Source organism: Atractosteus spatula, chromosome 3 (genome assembly GCF_055471065.1).
Source record: "Atractosteus spatula isolate fAtrSpa1 chromosome 3, fAtrSpa1.hap1, whole genome shotgun sequence".
Lineage (NCBI taxonomy): Eukaryota > Metazoa > Chordata > Actinopteri > Semionotiformes > Lepisosteidae > Atractosteus > Atractosteus spatula.
Genome location: NC_142708.1, coordinates 27,238,716 through 27,257,429, shown reverse-complemented (window position 1 = coordinate 27,257,429; position 18,714 = coordinate 27,238,716). Strand labels below are relative to the sequence as shown.

General features: G+C 35.3%; 1 protein-coding gene across 1 annotated transcript in view; it reads left to right on the top strand.

The window, feature by feature from the left end:
- ipo11 (importin 11) overlaps positions 1-18,714 on the top strand; it is a 269,401-nt gene that overhangs the window by 153,696 nt on the left and 96,991 nt on the right. The window lies entirely within an intron of this gene.

Below are 18,714 nucleotides of genomic sequence, written 5' to 3'. Positions count from 1 at the left end.
ATATTTTGTATATGTTTTGCCTTATACTATGGAATGAGTTTTCCAGGGATTTGTTGATATCCCATTTAGAATTTGGCACTTCTCCCAGCAGAGTTTCTGCTCCTCGCAGACATGCATGTAGGAATTCACTGGCTTAGAATATAGATGCTTATCCCTCTCTTCAGAGAGCTAGCTTTGGAGCTAGTGCTTTGAAAAAATATTTTGCACAGCCCCTGCTGTGCCAGGCAGATGCTGGTTTAATTACATCCTAGAAATGCCGCCATTTTGAAAATGAAAAAAATAACCTTATTAGCCATCTCTGACTGTGCCTTTTATTAAACCCTTTATTAGGGTTTCTGTATGTACAAAATGTATTACTGTGTTTATTTTAAATTATTATGCAGATTTTCATTTTTCTTATTATTTGGAGCTCCTGCAGAAAAACAAATATATCAGTGATGTGGTTATCGCCCTTGTGTCAGAGCACGCAGAGAAGCCTTTTTGTCTTTTTAACCATGACTTGTATCAGCAGGGATACACTTGTATAATCAAAAAGAGCAAATCTAAGGTTGCCTTAAAATGTAGTTTCATTGACCTTGTTTTATTTCATATCTAGATCTGCATCTGAAAAAAAGTCTGTGCATTTAGCTTGTCAGGTTTATGTTTTACAAAAAGAATGCCAGAGGCATTAGAGACATGGCTGAAGTTGAATAAAAAAAAAAACGCAGAGTGAATGCTTGAAATTGCTCTTGTACTTTTTTTTTAATGGTAAAGGTTTCGTTGTAAGGTACAATTGTTTGAAATAAAAAAAAAACAGAGACAAGAAATGTCCAAGGCTTGAGCTCTGCATTCTAATCATTATAGGTCTCTACTAATATTTACTCACAAATGTGAAATGTTAGATTATACCCTTTAGAATTTCTTGGGTGAGAAAAACCTGAACTGTAGGATGTGATTTAGTCAGCAGTACACTAAAGAAACGAGTACAGCAGTGATTTGAAGGGCAAGGGAAGCTTTATCCCTCTGGCTGTTTCTTTGACCACTTGGGAAAGGCAGCATTATCTGTATATTAAAAAGATTCTTGATAAAATCTTCTAACTTGAACTCCATGGGCATACCGCAGAGCTGGAATAATATATTCTTGTATCTGCAGATGCTAGCATTAAGACGCTTAATCATAATGACAAACACCTAATCTTGCTCAAGAAGTGGCTATAAAATATTGCGCTGTCCTCAGTAATTGACCTTCTTCTGTTAAACAACTTTGAGTAAGAATGAAAGGGAACAAGGTCAGAAACATTATCGAAATGTGTTCTGTATTGTAATCAAATAGAATCCTAAAAACCAGAATGGACAAATCAAGTTTTTGGTTATTTGGGGTTCATTTAATGTTAACTGATAGCACAACAAACTGAGGTTAGGGTTCCAGTAATTTTACCTCATCAATAAGATATACAGGAAGCCATATAAAAACAAAAGAGCTGCACCAAATCCATTCTGTTGCATATGTTGCTAGTATCAGAGTAGCAGAATTAAATTAGGACCTATAATGAACTCCCTGCAGTTGAGCAATATTGAGTAATGTAGGTATAACTGCAACTGCTACTGAAAATAATATTCCCGCTGACCAAACGATCCAGCTTCTGCCTTCAACAGGAAGTGCCAGGTGATGCCATTTTCAAATATGGGTCCTCACTTGAGCTCACTGAGTTTGAGCTCAGGGAAAATCGTTTCTTGAGACATACAGGCAACGTACAGACATTGTGCTGCATCCACAGCAGCTGAAGTATTTTGCTAAACCGTTTTGTTTTTTTGTCCCTGTCCTTTCTACCAAACAAGTACCCTACCACCAAATGTGTGCAAAATTACAACAAATGCTCTTTTGTTTCCAGTCCATGTCCATGTTGTTGCAGATAGCTATAGCAATAAACAGATTGACCCTTGTCATGATCATTCACCACAACCTCATTTGTATGTCTAGTGGCAGTTCATTTTTTGATGTCGGTGGGACATCAGATTGATTTTACTTTTACAAAATGTCAAAGTTTAAATAAGCTTTGGCTAGGGTTAATGAGGGAACATTACAGGCAAATCAAGACAAAAATGCATGGAAGCTTAAACACTTTTCTTTTGTAATTGAATGGTCTACCTAGCAGTTTGCTATTGTGGATTGTTTCTATGACTAATACAGTGCTGTTGTAATTGAGCAACTCTTCCACAGCAAGACAGTGCTTAGACCTTTGTCCTTTTGCATATCATCTTCTTCATACCTCTTGTTTTCATTGTTCTGTCAATATAAATCACATGTTTTGCTATGTTTTCATTTATAAGAGCCTTTTTCAAGTAAACAAAGTAAACACCTAGACACAAGAGGGAGTTGCACAGGAGACAGTCTAATAGGATTTTAAGTAAAAAAATGCAGATCATGAAAATTACAGGAATTCAGAGTATTTCTTCCACCTGCTAGGGAGATATGAAAAGCGATTGTTATATTTTTCTAAGAGTTCACTTGTAAGTAGTGTATGTGCTGTGTAAAATTAATGATAATGTCATCTGCTCCTTTGAGAGTTAACCTATTTTTCAAGTATTTGCAGAATCAAATGCTTTAACAACAACTATATTAATATTTCTCCATGGTTGCCAGTTTGAAATACTTTGTGCTAAGGGTTCAAGTGCAGTATGCTAGTGTGCTGTGGTTACTTCTATTTTTAAACCTGTATGATTAAGCTATTGTATGTTGCTTTCTGTTCTGTACGACAGTGTCTTGTAGCCTACAGTGCACGAAGCAAACTTGCTCACTCATTCTATCCTTAAAACTAATTAGAAATCCAGTATATCAAGCATTAACCTGTCAGCTAGCCCAGGTGCTGAGCTACTAGGAATCCTTCACCAGTTTTGTAATAGATAATGTTTAATAAAAAAGCAAAACAAAAAACTCCTAACTTCATATTGTAGTTAGTGATACAAATGTCTTGGTGGATTTTAAGATAAAAACATAAACATAAAAAACATAATTATGTAGGTATAAAGGAAACATTAAACTTATACGGATTTTGTTTTTTTACTACTATATAAACATAATTGGTCCAAGTCTGAATTACCACTATTAATTCTGCATTAGAGAGAGCAACTCTGCATAAACTATGATACTGATCAAACAGTTTAGATACTATGGTATTGAGATTTACTCTGTTATATGCCATGACAGTAACCAACTTGAAAAAAACACACGTTTTTTTTACACAGCTTCATGTTACCTTGAATAGATTAACTCGTTTTCTCTGTTCTCTTCAAACCAGCTTCTCCAAATAAAAATGAATTTGCTTCCTCACTTGAATTTGTTTTGTGATTCCTCTCTTTCCCCCCAAGGCTATTAGGAAAGATTGCATTCCACAATTGCAAAAAGTAAAGTAACTGCATATTATATTCTCTACAGCAAGAAAGGTCTACAGGACATCTGACTTTGCCAAACTTTACATTTTATTTCTACACCACTGGTGTGCATGCATTGTTTGTATAATTTAACCCTACCACTCCTCTTTCTTGGAGTCCTCTTGGAATAATTCTGTTCTCTCCACATTGACTTCAAGATTTGATTCGTACTGGAAATCATTGCATTTGGACTTTATAATTTGAAATACTTTCCATAATCATGAACTTTTTACGACAGCATGGTGGCACGGAGGTTAGCATTGCTGCTTTGGGGCCCTGGGTTCATTTGCTGTCTATGTGGGGTTTGTATGTTCTCCCCATGTTCGCTTGGGTTTCCTGTGGGGTTCCTCCCACAGTCCAAAAATACAGTGGTGGTTTAATTGGCTTCTGGGAAAATTGGCCCCGATGTGTGCGTGTGTGTGTCTCTCTGTGTCTGGGTGTATCCTGCCTTGCGCCCGTTTCTTGCTGGGATAGGCTCTGGCTCCCTCATGACTCATGATTTAAAATAGAAAATGAATAGATGGATGAACTTCTTACAGTTAATGATCGTTCTTTCAATTTTTCACACTGGAGCGACAAAGGGTTTCACGTTCTAGCAGATATTTTAAATGAGAATAATATTTGATCATTTCAGATCTTGCAGTCACACTATGAAATTCTAGTCTGCATACCTCTTCTCTGTTTTGGTACATGTGCCTATGGGTTCTCCTGGGGCATAAGGTGGTTTATATACCCAGTACATAGTCTATTTATTTTCAATGAACAAATGAAAATATTGCAGGTTTCTTATAAACCCCTTAAGCAGTGATTGCTGTCTGGATTTAAACAGTGTAAATTAATTTCCAGCAACGAGTTTTGGATAAATATAAACTCTTCCTGTGAAAACCATTGAATGGTCCACTTAAGTCCCTGTTGGAGAAAGGTATTGACTCCTTGAAGATGGAATCTGATGAAGGTTCTAGTCTGCTATGTATGTTCTTTCAGGGGGGAGCTGTGGGCAACTGTTTGCACAGGTTTTAAAAGTGTCCAAAGGTATCTGCCTAAGAACCTCTAGAACATAATCACTTGTAGGGAAGTAGCATTGGGGGGGAAGGGAGAGGGGGTTTTGTATGAGGTGGGGATTAGAGGAGGTGTTTTGTTGTTGTATTTCCTCTGAGAAAAAAAAGACAATTACCACCAGCCTTGCACTGTATATTTTGTTTTAAAAAAACTAATAACTTGTTAGTTAATATTCTAAAACAATGCAGTTGAATAAAATATTCTGATTAAATGAAAGAATTTTTTATGCTACATTTCAGATTTTTAGCTAGAACTATATACAGTGGTGTGAAAAAGTGTTTGCCCCCTTCCTGATTTCTTATTTTTTTGCATGTTTGTCACACTGAAATGTTTCAGATCATCAAACAAATTGAAATATTAGACAAAGATAACACAAGTAAACACAAAATGCAGTTTTTAAATGAAGGTTTTTATTATTAAGGGATCCAAACCTACATGGCCCTGTGTGAAAAAGTGATTGCCCCCTAAACCTAATAACTGGTTGGGCCACCCTTAGCAGCAACAACTGCAATCAAGCGTTTGCGATAACTAGCAATGAGTCTTTTACAGCGCTGTGGAGGAATTTTGGCCCACTCATCTTTGCAGAATTGTTGTAATTCAGCCACATTGGAGGGTTTTCGAGCCTTAACCGCTTTTTTAAGGTCATGCCACAACATCTCAATCAGATTCAGGTCAGGACTTTGACTAGGCCACTCCAAAGTCTTCATTTTGTTTTTCTTAAGCCATTCAGAGGTGGACTTGCTGGTGTGTTTTGGATCATTGTCCTGCTCCAGAACCCAAGTGCCCTTCAGCTTGAGGTCACGAACAGATATATATATACAATATAATTTATTTAGCTATGAATTGGTTATTCAGACTGTTGAAGCAGTAGTTTCTATCAGTAAATTAATTTGGCTTGTAGGCATTGCAAATCATTTCAGGATCCAAAATGCCAAGTTCCATTCTAATATGAAACAAGATTTTTTTTACTTATGGTCCCTATCTCTTTCATTTTAGTGAGCTAACAGTATGTTTGGTTCTTCATCTGATTGAGTCAATGAAGGACTTGAGAGACAGAAATTTGCAGTGGAATGTGATGAAAGGGGTTATGTTACTTATCCCTGCCTTTTTAAAAATTCTTTTTTAATCTAAATGTCAGAAGAAATGAAATACAATGAGGGTCAGATCACAGGATCCCGAATCCACAGGTTTAGTTCTTATCACCAAATTGGCAGGAAGCGTCTCATAAAATCTTTGAATAAATTACCTAAATGTGGTCTGCGGCTCTCAGTGCTTGGAATTCTAAAAAAAAAAACAGTTCTGCTGAGCCCGAGCTGTGAAAACCTGCAAGACAGAAAGCTCACCCTGTGTTCATTTTAAAAAAGCAGCAGTCACAGACTGCACGTATTTAGGTAGTAAAGACAGCAAAAGTGTTTTCTGATTGTTCTGTGCAAAGATATAAATTAGCTGTTCCAAAACTTGACATTGATTACATTAATTATGATTTGATACTTTGGAACCATAATAGTTCTAATCATAATAAGATTTATTTACTGAAAATAGAAACCAGACTGAATGAGGTCTGGGAGATGATGAGGAAAGAAAGGACAAGAACAGCAAGTGATTAATTGTTGAAGCTAAATAATGCCTCCTGATTACCAACAGTGGCAGATATTGTGAATATAGACGTTGGGAGTCAATTTTGCTGTTAAATCTTTTGATGAAGGGATTTTGTTTCTAAGTCTAATGATATATACTGTGACAAAGAACAGTCAAGTTTGTGTAAGCAACATGTCTAAAAATAGTTACAGACTACTTGCGACTGGGAACATGTAGGCAGAGTTTGGTTTCATACAAAGATGCAGATAGGCATGGAATAATAAAACCATAAACATGCGATACTGTAGGATATCAGATAAAGGGATGTTCTGGTTATTAATTCAAGCTTGTTTTCATAGCATGCCTTTATTCCATGTTGGCATCAAATGTGGGTTATGGATTTTAAAAAAAAGTTTAGAAAAAGGTCTAAATTGAGCTGGGCAAGAAATTGTGATATAACAGCCTTTGAAGTTATTTTATGGGAATTGGTATGTTGTACGTATTGCTGTTTTGTTGTGCTGGGGGCCTGAGTTCAATTCCTGGGGTATTATCTGATGGAGATTATATGTTCTTCTCGAGTTCATGTGGGTTTCCTCCAGGTGCTCAGATTTCCTCCCAGAATCCACAGTCAGCCTGGACGGTTAATTGTCTCTTAGGAAATCTGGCCCTGGTGTGAGTGTGTGCGTATTATTGCGCGTGTGTGCCCTGTGATGGACTGGCCTCCGATCCAGGTTGTACCCTGCCTTGCACCCGTTTTTGGTTTAGAAAATGGACAGATATCCTAATAATTGCATTATTAGTGCATTATTTAATTCCATTAAAAGTACATTTGCCTCAGTGGTCTTTTTTTAAGTTTTAAGCAAGTTTACCCCAGCTGTCATGTAATTTACGATGAACGCCAGTAACAGTCACAGATACATAGATTTATCAGTACTTTGCATATTACATAGTTCACTTTTGTATTTCATCTAATAAATGTTTAAATAGTTAAATAATGCAGTTTTTAATATAAGAAGTATGTATAGTCAATGTTGTTTGACGGGAAAAATAAAACATTTACTCTTTTATCTCCAGAACATGAATTTCATGATAAATGTGCTTTTGTGACCTCCTTTGTGAAGAATATTTGACTTGGATTCATTTCATATTAAAAAATGATAATAATGTTATTTGCAGCTTTGCATAATTGTAGGGCTGACATTTGTGCTAAAGGGCACATTTGATTGGCAGAAGCTGTTGCTACTCTTTCTAAGTTATCTGGTTTTGAAAATAAGTGATATGATATTTTTAAAGAACTAAATATCACTTTCTTTCTACTTTTTATGTTTAGTGTTTAAGCAGCTCATTTGGTTGCATCCTGAACACAAATGGTTTACAGGAAAATCACCAAGGATTTAAGGTGGTGCAAGAAGTCAAGATGTATTATGACTAAGCATTTTTGTACACCCTCATGAAGAACATCATCTTTTGTGTTGTTTAATTTACTTTCCCGATACCTTTGCCATTACAAAACAATGGAAAAGGAAATTCTATCTTTGCATGCTGTGGTAACTATAATTCAATATTGTTAATTTAATCTATGTATTGGTTATTTGTCTTACCTGTTATTGCTACACAGTGTTGTCTCCTGTCTGTTCTGCTATTTTGTCTCAGGACACAGACCCTGACCCTCCTCTGATTTAAATCAAGGATTACCTGCCCATCAAGAGGAGGCAGGGGTGAGTTCAGGGTTATTGTATTGAACTACACTTATAGGGTAACAAGTCAGTCTGTTCATAGTCTTTCTGGAGTATCCTGGTCTGTGTGTTGTTACACAACCTGGGTGATAGTAGACCTACAGTATTGTTTTGAAATGACTGTTCAGAAATTCCTTCAAGAAATTGAAGTTTATTATTTTGTTTAATGTTTGTGATTTCTTAGTAAATATTTTTTTCTGCCACAAGGGAAGTTTTAGTAAACAGACACTTTTTGTACTGGCTTTTTGGCTGGCCATCTGTGTGATATCTGTGACCAACCCTGGACTTACAGCCAGTAAGTGTGTGCGGAACAGCTCCGTTGTGCTTTTCTAACATTCCACCCCTTCAAGTGTAGACAGTACACCGATTCATCTGTTATTTGAGAATTTGAGAAGATAAGCCAAAACAGGCGATTCTTCTTGTGTAGTGGTTTGCTTGGTTTTCAATGTATCACAATACTTGAGGGACTTTAAATATTTACTGTCACAAGAAACTGAGATGGAACTGTTGGTTGAACAGACTGCCTATTGGTTGCTGTAAGTTTTATGTCTGAGTGATGCATGACTAACATTAAGCACCAGCAGCCATAGATGAGAAACTACTTTACCATTTGAAGATAAGAGGAAATTCAAGTTGGCAATACTGGGCAAACCCAGGGTGGAATTTAGCCAGGATACCAGTGTTAACAGTGCCATGGGCTACAAAAGGCCAAATATTCATGTTTAATACCTCATCCTAAGGATAGCACACCCTAAAGCATTTCACACTGTAGCCCTACTGGGGCATTAGTTAGGACATTTGGGTCCAGAGGGGAGAACACAACACCTCCTGTTTCACAAATACCACATACAGCAACACCTAATTTTCCATGGAGGTTTCCCATCACAGTACTGTCCAGACTGGAAGGTGGTGACAATGATGTGGGTGGACCGTCAGCGAGTCATTAATTATAAACTAATGGCTTCTAATGAGAAATGATTTTGTCTATAGTTATTGTGCAAATGTATTTTCTTGCCTACAAGATCAATTAAGTAGCTTTTATACTGTATATACAGTCAATATTCAGTAAGGAGTACCCTAGAAAACAGCCAGATCCTTTTATTTCAATAAATTAGATTAACAAAGGAAAAACATGATGCAAACTAGTTTGCAAAAATAATTATAAGAAAGCATTACTGAAACAGTTATGAAATGATGACTCATTTATTTTGGAATTAAGCATGAAACGTTTAGCAACATGTTAAGTGTGCTAGTAATACGTCTCAAATGCTAATCATTTAATACACTAAAGTGTAAGCTCACCTGTAGTGAATAAGACACATAAGTTCGTAACATCCGTACTAACTATGCTCCATGTTATGAATGAAATGCACAGTATAAATTACAGGTGTTTCACTATTCTTCAAGCTTCAACCACAATAATGTCACTCTATATTTAAAAATAACCATATAACATACCATGAGATAAAACTGTGTTTTTTATATGTAAATAGTTTATTCCTCTGTTTCTAATGAGTAACCTTCAGGGGAATATTTAAAAAAAAAATAGCTTCATTTAACACTAATGACTAAATTGAAATAGTATTATTATTAATAATAATAGTATTTAAAAGGCCACAGATCAGAAGAGATCTAATATTTACATATGATACAGTATTTAAAATGTGTTGAACATTTATATATCATTTGTTCTTAATATTATCCACAATGTTTTTTCCCCCCTCATGGCCATTTTATTAAATTCCACTTTCAATTAACTTATCTTGAACAAAAAAGATAAAAAACTTAACAAAATGGATTAACAGTAGCATTTAATTATTTTTTAATTAGCATAAAAATGTGAAAATGTATCTGAAAAAAAAATGTTTAAAGGCCAATAATTTGTGACCATTCTTGTGTTTATATGTAAAAAGGTTTTATTGCTTTTCATTCTGCTTGTTTAGTATGGTCTCTCTTGAATTTACACAGTCATATTAAATATACTATTTAAAACCCATCTATATTAATTATATTTTATATTTGTCATATTATGAAATATGTTAATCTCAATTCTTTGTAATTGTTGGCTGATTGACAAGGGATTATTATAATTATAGTTTATTATAACTGGATGACACAGGAAGCACGAATCAAGACGTAGAACCTTCAACATTACTAGATGCTAACTAGAATAAAAGTAATTTCTAAAGATTATCTTGCCTATCCCTTGCAGTTTTTCTCATGAAAATGCATATGAGATGTTTTTCCTTTAAAATGTTATTTTATTTTACAGCCGTATCTTTAAATATTTTTGATTAACAAAACATTGAGCAATAGCATGAGGATTTTTAAAAAGGAGGTGTACATTTAAACATTGTAGTATTTTAAATAGTATATTAGAAGACTTTTGTTGGGAGTAAGGAATACTTTAGGCAGCTAGAAGGTTAATGTAGCTGTCCAATTAAGTTTCATTTGTGAAACTCTTTGAATTAGGACAGGATACTTTACAGAATGATTACACTTAAATACTGGTAAAAGATGTTTAGTAATGATTGAATAGTCACTCGATGATAAAAAACAGACTATTTGCTTCACTGAGTTCCCAGAAATCATTATGTCAAGCTGATTGGAAAGCCTTCACTGCCATTAATCTTTCTGTTAGCTCTTCAGAAAAAGTGAGAGCAGATATTTTTGGCCTTATGTCTGCAAATTAAATTTTCTTTAAGTATAGAGAAATTTATTTGAAATGATAAATCAATACCATAGAATTGCAAAAACTTGTCAGTCATTGTTTAAAAAGTGAATTGTCTACAGAGAGTAATATTGGTTTAATAATTAGATGTGGATTCCTGAAATTTCCCCTTTTTCCTGTGTATTTTTTTCCCAAGGTTAAGATGTCTATAGCCCACGGTCCCCTAAAGTTTATAAGGATTATTTTTGACATGTAATAACTTTATTGACTCTTCAAGAGTTATATAATTCCTTTCCTTAAAATTAATTATGTATGACATTATTTTTTCTGGTAGATGCTTGAGACAAAAGTCAACATATAGATTATATTAAACCTGCAACACAGCATCCACAAAATCACAATAGCCCCACAGCCACTGTGTGTTATTTACTGAGAGTGTGCTTAATGTTTAATGTAAACATACCCGGAGCTTAGATTTCATCACCGTGAGTCACGCTTAAATACAGATTACCTTCAGAGCCTTTACTTTATCTCTCTAATGCTGACATTTTTGTCAAGTTGTTCCTGTAGATAATGATATTTTACAAAACCCATTGAAAATGCTGGGATTCAGAGCCAGTCTTTTGTGTAGTTGTTTTAAGCTCTTTGTTTTGCAGATATGCCAAAATTCAGACCAGTCCTGCAAAGCATGATTTTGTTTTCTTTATACCAGGGTTCTTTTCATGGATAAGACCTGGAAATCGGAAGTTGTTGTGAGGCTTTGTGTTTAGCTGTTTTTTTTTTTATAGATAACTAGCCATTTCATCTCTAAAGCTCTCATTTGGTCTCCTAATCAGAAGCTGCAATATATACATATAGAAGCTCAGCATAAATCTTTGCATAAAAAGGTGCCTCCTGTTCTCAGGACTGCAGCATTATCACGTTGTAGCCGGATCTTGAATAGTATACCTTTGAAGAAAACTAGGTTGCTATGGTGAGTGATGTTGGTGCACCAGTAGCCACTCTTGTCCTTGGCCCAGAAATTCCAGTCCATTATCCTAGTTGAGGGCTCTGCTATAGGAGGAACCATCCTTTGGGTGGCATGGAAAATCCAGATCCTGACTGCCTTTTGTTATTAATAGATCGCATGGCATTCTTCATCCGACTAGGGGTGGTAACCTTGGTATCCTGGCAAAATTCTGGTCTGGCTTACCTAAATTTCTCCCTCAGTTCAGTTGGTCAAGTAATTTCTCACTTCTCCTGCTGATCTGCGTAGTAGAGGTGCTGGTGCAGAATGGCTGTCATACAACATCCAGGTAGATGTTAAAGTGGCTCCTATCCTATACATGAAGCACTGTTGTATGGGATGAGATTGCTATATGAACATTATTAATCCTAGACTATGCCATTAGCCTGAGTTTCAGACAAAGACATTTCAACCTGTAATACAGAAGTACTACAGAGATCGCGATACCCTCTACTGTGTTACAGTAGCATTTGCAGCTCTTACTTTTTAGATAAATGTGTTTGAAGTGCCACATTTTCTTTTTCTAAATATTTCAGTAGGTGGTGGATAGTTTACTCCAAAAGGTGATATTTTCATTGCTGTAGAAAGCAGGTCTCATCTAACTGAGCATCAGCCTCTACCTTTGTGCTTAAGCCAAGTGATTAAACACAGACCGTTTCTGTGGCAAATACCTTTCAGTTCAGGTGCAGTTGTGTGTGAAATTAAAAAGGTTTTTTTTCAAATTGCCAAGCATGTGTTATTCCTCAACATCCTCAGCGGTGTTTTCAAAATAATTTTAGCATGGTAACCTCAAAAATGCAGAGAACCAAATTACAGTGCAAAAATGGAAAGAAAATGGGAGAGTCTTCCCATAAAAAAACATACTATGATTGTGACTTTATTTTTAATTAAGTTCACCTATTGTAAATCTATAACTTAAGTGAACGTACTTTTTTTCTACTGCAAGAACAATTTTAAATAACATTTAGTTTAAGGTGAGTGGAGGTCACATTTCATATTAAAAAAACAAACATTCTAAGTTTAATTTAATGAAGGAAATTACTATTTAAAAATTATACTTCTTTAATAATAATTATAATTGCTTACACTTATATAGCGCTTTTCTGGAGACTCCTCTCAAAGCGCTTTACAGGTAATGGGGACTCCCCTCCACCACCACCAATGTGCAGCATCCACTTGGATGATGCGACAGCAGCCATAGTGCGCCAGAACGCTCACCACACATCAGCTATTAGTGGGGAGAACAGACTAATGAAGCCAGTTCATAGATGGGGATTATTAGGAGGCCATGATTGATAAGCGCCAGGGGGAAATTTGGCCAGGACACCGGAGTTATACCCCTACTCTTTTCGAGAAACGCCCTGGGTTTTTTAATGACGACAGAGAGTCAGGACCTCGGTTTTACGTCTCATCCGAAGGACGGCTCCTGTAGACAGTATAGTGTTCCCGTTACTGTACTGGAGCATTAGGACCCACATGAACCGCAGGGTGAGCACCAGTACTGGCCAGGCTCACACCCGCTGAGCTTTAGTGTGTTGCCAGTTGTGAGTTGCAGGGTGACTGCAACTGCTGGCTGCTAATATAAAATTAACCACTCTAGAAAAGCTGTCCATTCCATTCTCCTGTATGATCTTTGTTTCTTCAAATGCTGTCATGACTTTAAAAAATATGAGTTGCTGAAAGTGGCCTAGTTTAGCAAGTATTTACATGTCAGTAATTAAAATGTTGAAGTACGGAAACTTGCTTCATGCTGTCATCCATCTATTCTTATCAGAAAGCTGTTTGTTCCTGATAATGGTCACAGCCATTGCACACATTTCTTCATGTAATGTGTTTACATAGTTGTTCTGAAAGTCATTTTTCAGGTGTTTGTTAGTGTTTATCAGTTAGTTGTAAAATGTGAAGGGAAGACTGTTGTTAGTGGTGGGTGGCGAATGGCGTGTAAAATGTATGAGTCACATACCCATAGACCCTTCTGAACTGCTCAACTATCTTTACTGTCATTGAGTTTTTTAAAAGTCATTTACTTTTGTCTCATAACTACTGTAACATTGCAATATATTTTCTTATATAGGGTTTACACTGATTATTAATTGTTGACTTTGTTGAATTGATGTGCTTTCTGATTGTTAAGCAGATATAAAGACATATTTATGTAAAATTGTTCGATGTACTCACATTAAAATGCACTTACACCAAAAAGTATTTCTTACTATCAGTGGAGGCTTTGTTAACAGTAAAAATTAGCTAAGGAAAATGCAATCTTTAATAATGTGCCACTGCTTATTAAATTTATGGCATCTTCACTGTCTAGTGAAACAGAATCTCTGTAAATATGAAGCACTAAAATGCAGAACTCTTTTTCTTAGCAGAACTTTATCATACTTATTACTTTATTAATGATATGGTATTTTTATTGTCAAGAAGTGTCATATTTATTACTGTTGTAATTGTTTTTCTAACATGTTTGGTTTTGAACTTCCAGAAGGTTCCAAGTGAAAAGAGGCACTTGGGTTCATTATGCTCTTTTGACAGGTGTAGCATATTGGCTGGAATATTTTGAAAGATTCTGGTGAATTGAATTGAGCTGTGTGTTGTTGTAGCTTGTTCCTACCCTTTGTAACTCCTTGTGTATAAAAAGCTTTTGTAGATACATTTGTTTTATAGTTTGGTCTTTATGTAGTTAGAGTCGCTGAGTTTGAAGCTGATAAGTGTCTCGTGCTGCTACCCCATAGTGTGCGCCTTACCTTTCAGTCTGGGAATAATTCTGATTTTTTTTTTAATTTCCACCACAGAACCAGGTTTTTCAGAATAATGTGACCAAAGCTATACACAAGCTTTCAGGTATTCATGTTGTCTAGAAGTGGACATGAATCAATATAAACACTTTTCATCACTTGACTTTCATCACAATTCATTACTTTTTATTTAATAATTGTGTAGTCATATTAGCTGCATTTGATATCTTAATGTATTACTTTAATTTTGTTCAGTGACTCCTTTCCAGTTTATTAGTCTTGTGATTAATTCCTGCTCATCGTCATTTTTGTTTGCAGCACACTTTAAGAGCATTTCTTCATGCAAAGTTTTGTACTTTATCCAACTGATAAATGATAACCAACCACCTACTCATCTGTAACATTTTCAAGACTTTTTTTTATGGCTCAGCATTTCTAAAAGATTTTGATTTTTTTTCCTGGGTAAAGACTGAAAATGGCCTTCTTAGTGATACACAGAAACCATTAATCACTGGCATTTATAAATTATAGATACCTTTGTAACATTTTTTTGCTTCAGGCATGTTGTTTCCTAAATTGTGTCTTGTAAATCCCATGATTCTGTCCTCTGGGTGTTGTATTAGTTTTATATGAAACAAGAAAGTGTGAGAAATGACCACGTAAGAAATAAGTTATGGCATTTTAGTAGATTTTTTTTCTCTAATCCTGCAAAAATGTTGTAAAAAATTATACTTGTCAATTGTTTAATGCTTTCTTCACTAGTAATGCAGTGGAAAATAATTACTTTCTTCAAACTATGAAGGTTTATGTACAGTATTCTCTCATGTTCATAATTCCCTACTACAGAATTCTTTACTTGCTTGCCTTCTGTGTTTTATGATTGTATAAATGTAACAAATTACTTAATATTTCTGAAAATTATTTAACACCCATAAATCTTTGCCTTTACTCCTTACTGCTACACCTTCCTATCTTAGGAAACTAGTAGAGATTATGATTAATGATTAATATTTGTGGTAACTCCCTACACAAGTTTTAGAATGTTATCTGCAATATTTAAATATTTGTTCCTTATTAAAGAAATGAAGCAGAGCAAAACCATCCACATAGTTCAGCCTTTTCCGCAGGGGTGAATGGTAGAATTAGGAGAATTAGAACATTTTTTAACACAAAATGGTGCAAAAACCATTTAATATAAGAACACCACATATCTGAGTTTGAGAAGAGCACTGAATTCACAAACCAACTGTTTAGGCTGCTTCTATGTATTAACGTACTGTATTGCTAATTAACCACTAGCCCATATTTCAGCACATCTGAAAGCAGAAATGGGCCACTGTCAGCTTGGTGTGGCTTGAGTTGCATTTATACAAGAAAGGCCCGCTAAGTGACCTCTCACATAATAAACAGTAGTAGTAGTTTGATGAAGAAATACACATGCGACAGAGGAAGACCATTGACAATGACAGATCAAGATGTTATAATTGTTTTATTTCCTGTATATCTTTTTTTCTAATTGAATATTTTTGTTAACACTTGACTCCAGTTCTGCCTGGACATTTCTTTCACACCCAAAGAGTAATGAGTGCTTTTTCTTCATTGTCTACTCTCCTGCTCGATTGTTCTTATCTACTGTTCATGGTGTGTGTCTGTTGTGTATCACATGGTCACCTCAACAGGCTTAAATCCCTCATCAGCCAGAACGGATCTTCAAGATGTGAGACAATAACAATAGTAAAAGTCAATGTACACTTTTGTAAACCAATTGACAAATTTGTCCACATTAGATCTAAAGATTTCAGTTATCCTGGAGCTTGGGGATCAGTATTAGCCTTTAAAATAATAACATTAATAAATCTAGGAATGTTTTCAAGCATGGATTGATCAATCAGCCTGCTTTATCTAATTTATGCTTTATCATAGTTTCTAAAAAGCTTTAACTTTATAAATGGTGTTTGGTGTTTTTGGTGTATGTTTTGTCACCTGGTGTCTCATTAAACTAACCCTTGACCTACAGTATTCTTTTAACTAAGAGAAATTAGTAAGTTTTTAGTTTGGGAACAAAAGCTGCTGATTGCCTTTTACAAGAATGTGTTATAAAATAAATGCCCAAAACACACCACACTATAAAGTACATTCATTTTTTTCTGTGTGTTGCTAATGATAAAATGTGATGTGAATGAAAAAAATAACCTTTTTAAGGAATCGCTTATGTACTTATGCTTGTAAAATACCTTAACGATGCAACATTAGTAGAGAGTAGAAATTAAATTGTCTTTTAATTTACTGTATCTTTATCAATAGCAAAGACAGTGTAAAAATTATTGATTTTGGTGTTGGTTTGGTTTGGTTTTTCTTTCAAAATAGGTTTAATACATTTATCTTTCAAATCCTTATGACTTATATCTTTCTGTCTGACTGGCTCAGATGTTCTGCCATAGTGATTCCCTTTAGAAATCCATAAACATGCACCACTGACTTCTGCAAGATTTTCAGAAAGTAACAGCTTCTGGCTACATGTTTGTTTACCACCTCCATTTATATTAAAAATAGTACATGCTTTTAGGATGTTATAAGTGCTTTGTAAATCCCAACTGGAATAATTTAGTGTACTGTATTCAGCAACACACAAAATACACTATACAGAGACTATCCATAAAGTAGGAACAAAATCTTGAAAAGGAAATTCAGTTAACTCGATAATTTTTGGAAACTGCTATGAAACTTTAGTGAGGTGTTTTAGTGATGTTTAGAGAGAAAATGTTATTGTAAGATAATTAATTTACGCAATCCCATGAAAGCTATCATACAGTAGAACATAAAGACTGAATGGCTTCTTTTCATTTGTGACCTATGTTGTCCATTTGGTAGTTAGTAGTTTATTGATCTGAGGAACCCAACAAGCTATTTATTAAAGGAAGCCCAAATATTGCAAGTATTGTGTTATTATAACAGTTAACCAAAATGTATTTCAGTGCTTAATCTGAGGTTTTCTCAAAGCGCAAAGTTTCCTTATCCTAGTAGGAATTGTGACAGTGACAGACTAAGCTCTTGCTCAGGAGCTCTCCACATTCTCTGTTCTTGTTTTTTTCAGTCTGAACTCGCACCACACAGGATTGCCACGTGAACCGTCTTAGGGTTCATGTGTATACACCGAACGTGTATCACGAAACAGTGTTTACCCCCCAAAAAATAGATCTGAAAGTGTCATTTTTTTCATGTCCTTTTTTTTCTTTTTTAAGTCACTTCCAAAATTGAGCAGCGCGCCCATTCATTTCCGACACCACTGTGGCACAGCAGACAGGTCTAAAAAAACACTGAACCACAGTACGTGTAAAGCCAGGGCAGAATATCTGAATATCTGTGTGCCACTTCAAGGGACTTAATAGGAGTGCAATTTGATTCTGATGAAGTCTGCTCCCATAAACGGCCTTCATGGTCTTCGCCCATGTTGCAAGCTTTCTGGTGGATGGGTGAAGGCTTTTCTTGCTGACGAGTACATCATGGTTGTTGGGAAGAATATTAAACCAGCTGTCTGTTTAACCCGAATGGAATTTCAACTCCGTGGAGAGTCCCTACAGAATGCACAGATCGAGCTGATGGTCCTGGCATTGTTTTTGATTTACCCAATTAATTTCCAAACCGTTATCACTTTGGTAATGAATATATTTTTTTAAATTATCTGTGCGCTTAAATAATATTATGTGTATTAAAGTAATGAAGTAATGCATATAAAGTAGAAGGCACTGCTTTTTAAGAGCATTAGAAATGTTAATGAGGAGATGATTCATCTCTGCTTGTTAGGCTATTCTCAAGTGTTTTTGAAAGATCCACATCAACATTTGACAGATTGTTGTATGTAACCTAAAGATTTTTATCTTGTATAAAATCCTGAAAGTTCTTGTGCCTAATTACCATGAAGACCATGATGCCCTGAATGTTTCGGGGTAACAATTTACATCAAGCTGATTTTTCTTTTTTATGTTCTTTTCACATGTGAAGTATGTTTCAGAACTCTTATAGTAGTTTTTATGGACCCTTTTCAGTCCTTTTTCTAATATCAGAACAACTGCACAATTGCATGCTGATAATGCGTTTTATTTGCCTTTGCTTAGACAAAGCGTATTTTTCTTATTTAAATCTGCAACATCACCAATCCCCAATGGCACACCACTTACAAGTTAATTTAAGTTTTCTGTGTTTCATGTGTATTTAAAAAGAAACTGTTGTAGTGTTGGACACCAATGGCATTTGACTACATCAGACATCTAACTCGAGGAAGATGCCTTTTTTGTATATGCTTTTATTGTATGTCTAATTGTTTTCATGTACAGTAGCTTGGGAAGGTAGTCATTAAATTTGTTTTACAGCCTCAAACTTTCATTTTCTCCTTCTTAAGCTGTTTTTCTTTCTAACCTCTGCAGTAGACCATCACCTTGTTCTTAAATCTACCCTCCTGCCAGTGCTGTAAAAGAGCTCCTCACTCACAAATAAATCAGTCCTCCTTTTTATCTT